Below are 3,850 nucleotides of genomic sequence, written 5' to 3'. Positions count from 1 at the left end.
ACCCAGTAATGACTGCTAAGGCGCACACACCTGCCGGTCACTTGGTCACCACAGACGGAGGTCGACACCAGCCCAACCGCGGGCGCCTCAGCGGGAGCAGCTCCCACGCTCCATCCACGCAGGCCAAGACGCCGGAAGGAAACCGGAAGGCTCCCTGGGAAGCCGCTCCGAGAAGCGGGAAACCTCGCGAGAGCGCGGAAGCCTCGCGACACTTCGGATGGGAGAGGGCGACTCTTCCCTGGCACTCAAAGATGGCGGCGGGCCCCCGGGGAGCGTGGCAGGTAGAGCGGGAGTCGCTGAGAGGAATCTGGGTGGGATTTGGGCAGCCGTGGTCGTGGGCAGGGTGCGTGGTTCCCGGAGGGCCTGCGAGGCCGGGTCGCGGGATAATCCAGGTCTCGCCAGGACTGGTCCGGGGTCACCGAGCGCACGCGGCACCGAACTTCATTTATGCTTCGAAAACTACCTGAAACCTACTTTACCTGACGAAGAAAGTAGTCTCCTGAGCGAATAAGCCTCCGTCTTAGGATCCCAGGTTAGTTACCCATCAGCGCAAAAAGGTCACTTTTGAAACAACGACTTTTTAAGATTTATTTATTTATTTACTTATTTATTTAATTTTATTTATGATAGTCACAGAGAGAGAGAGAGAGAGGCAGAGTCACAGGCAGAGGGAGAAGCAGGCTCCATGCAGGGAGCCCGACGTGGGACTCCATCCCGGGTCTCCAGGATCATGCCCTTGGCCAAAGGCAGGCACCAAACCGCTGCGCCATCCAGGGATCCCTGAAACAACGACTTTTTAAAAAGGCTTGTGACAGAGCCTCCCATCCGCGTCCAGCAGGGGATCACAAACCTTGTTCAGGCCCAGTAGGTTCCCCTGACCTTCCGGTGGAAGATGCACCTGAAGCTGCTTGTGTCCGGATTCCAAGACCTCAGCCATACCTCTGTGGAGGCCGAGAAAAATCAAGGCCATCCCACCTCAAGCTTAGCGTTAGCACAAGTACAGCCTTCTTAGGCCCCTGGGAACAAGAGCTGAACTATAAGGAAAAACTGCAGAATGTCCTCGGCAGGGAATCCCACGTCAGAAAGACAACAGAGCCCACGCCCCTGGTAGAAAGTCCCGTATTAGAATGAGAACAGAGCTCAATGCCCTTGAAAGCCCCGTATCAGAATGTAAACAGAACTTGAGGAATTCCTCCCCCGCCTTCTGGAGGTGCCCTAGACCAGCCCTTAAAACTAAGCTGAAACCCACCTCAGGGTCCAAGTCCCTGCTCCACTGTGTCGGATATTCCTGCACCCAAGCTCGAGCTTGTAAATAAACCCTCGTGTGTTTGCATTGGTGTCGGCTCCTTGGGGGTTTCTCGGATTCACAATCTTGGGCACAACATATGGGTGCTCGTCCAGGATCCAAGAGACCTCCAGGACCCCATGCAGAGGGTTTCATGCATGGTGAGTGCACTTAACTTTTCCACCTTTTGCACGCATATTCTCTGAGAGCTCTATACTGTACTTTTACCTGTAGGAATTCCAATCTGTGTTGGGTCAGCATTGGCTTAAGCGGACGCGCCGGTGGGCCGACGACTGGGGGTCTTGAGGAGACGTCCCTTGCCCCCGCCTGGAGGGTGCGGTCCTCATCTGTAAGGAAGACGGAGTCCTCGTTTGCAAGGGGGACGGGGGTCCTCGTCTGTAAGGAGGGCCGGCTGCCAGCCCTTTGGATTACTTTCTGTTTTGTTTCTGCGGCCGCACGGGAACGTTTGTCTGTGTTACTATGTCCTTGTTAACTGTTTGTGCATTTGTCTGTGTTACTGTGTCTTTGTTAACTGTCATAACTGTTTACATAAGGAGAGGGAAATTTCAAACTTACTGCATGTCAGAATAGCCAACCTTTGGCGTGGGATGTCCCCGAGAAGGAACTTTCCACCTACCTACTACAGGTTAAGGCCATGATCTTCAGGGACAAACCGGACAGCCACCCTGACCAGGTGCTCTACATCCTGGTCTCGCAGGACATGATCAAGAATTCCCCTCTTTAGCTAAAACCATTTTTACCCCCCAAAGCGCACAACTCGGCTGAAGGTAAGGAGAGACTCCGGGTCCATCTCCAGACTCTAATGGCAGGTCTCCAGGCTGCCGCGCACAAGCCTACCAATCTGGCCTAGGTATGGTTATGTAAGACAGGGTAAGGATGAGAGTCCAGCAGCCTTCTTAGAGAATACTAGGAAAGAAGAGCTTGCAGAACTTATAGTAGCAGAAAGAGTCTATAATAATAAAGTCCGGAAGAGCAACAAACCAAACTAAGTGACCTGCAGACCTGAAATCTGGCCAAGATCCTGCTGGCCGCAGCCATGGATGATCCACAGGAAATACGGAGGCACCTCAAGAAGCTGGCTTCAGGGACAGGTAAGGAGGATGGCCCTGGTCCCTGTCAGGAGCACCCTCAGCTGAACAAAAACCAATGTGCTTATTGCAAAGAAGAGGGCTACTGGGTGAAAGACTGTCTTAACAAAAGACCTAAGGCCCCTGCCAAGATCTTGGAGGTGGAGGACCTGGACGACTAGGGGAGTCGGGGTTTAGCACCCCTCCCAGAGCCCAGGGTAACTCTCAGAGTGGAGGGGCAACCTGTTGAATTCGTAGTGTACACTGGGGCACAACATTTGGCTTTATTACAACCTCAAGGGAAATTGGCAAACAAGACTTCATGGGTGCAAGGGACCACAGGCACAAAACAGTACTCATGGACTACCTGAAGAACTGTGGAACTCGGTATGGGCCAGGTATCCCATTCCTTCATGGTCATCCCTGAGTGTCCCTACACGTTGTTAGGTTGGAATTTGCTTACCAAGATGGGGGCACACATTTGCTTCCACCCCGAAGGGGCAAAAATCCTAAACAAGGAGGGGCACCCTATTCAGGTGCTTGTCCTGAGTTTAGAAGACGAATCTCAGTCTCCACCAAATGCCCTCAGCCCCAATGACTGATGTTGACTGTTGGCTGCGGGAATTTCCCCAAGCATGGGCAGAAAATCGGGGAATTGGACTGGCCCAGCACCAACTGGCCATATACATAGAACTAAAGCCGGGGGCAGACCCTGTCAAGGTCCGCCAATACCCCATGCTTCTCGTAGCGCGTACGGGAATCACACCCCACATACGGCGACTACTGGACTCGGGCATATTGAGGCCTTATCTATTGGCATGGAACACTCTCTTGCTGCCGGTTTGGAAACCGCACTCTTAAGGATTACAGGCCAGTCCAGGACTTAAGGGAAGTCAACCAGCGAGTAAAGGATATGCACCCTACAGTCCCAAACCCATATACCCTCCTCTATTTAAAAGATGCCTTTTTCAGCCTGCCTTTCGCACCCAAGAGCCAAGACCTTTTCGCCTTTGGATGGATGGACCCTGAGAAAGGCATCAATGGCCAGCTCACCTGGACTCGACTACCACAAGGTTTCAAAAATTCACCATCTTCGATGAGGCATTACATGAAGACTTGGGTGAGTTCTGTTCCGAGCACCCTCATTTGACTTTATTACAATATGTAGATGATATCCTGTTGGCGGCGGAGGACCAGGACACATGCCTGCGAGGCACCAGGGACTTATCCCTAGGATACCGGGCCTCAGCTCTGCAGAGGTAGCCCAGATCTGCAGAGCAGCTCTGCAGAGGTAGCCCAGATCTGCAGAGCAGATGTGCAGAGGAAGCCCAGATCTGCAGAGCAGAGGTGAGCTACCTTGGGTACAAATTAAAGGATGGACAAAGATGGTTGATGGATGCACAGAAGGAAACCATCTTAAGGATACCACAGCCACAAGCTGTCCACCAGGATGGACAGAGGCATTTCCCACCAAACA

At 52.8% G+C, this 3,850-nt stretch overlaps 1 pseudogene; it reads left to right on the top strand.

Annotated features, from left to right (window-relative positions):
* The first annotated feature begins 217 nt into the window (after window positions 1-217).
* On the top strand, window positions 218-3,636 carry LOC112911932 (uncharacterized; annotated as a pseudogene).
* The last annotated feature ends 214 nt before the right edge of the window (window positions 3,637-3,850 follow it).

The sequence above is a fragment of the Vulpes vulpes genome, chromosome 6 (genome assembly GCF_048418805.1).
Source record: "Vulpes vulpes isolate BD-2025 chromosome 6, VulVul3, whole genome shotgun sequence".
Taxonomy (NCBI): domain Eukaryota; kingdom Metazoa; phylum Chordata; class Mammalia; order Carnivora; family Canidae; genus Vulpes; species Vulpes vulpes.
The sequence above is the reverse complement of the archived record's forward strand: the minus strand, read 5'-3'. Positions and strand labels throughout refer to the sequence as shown.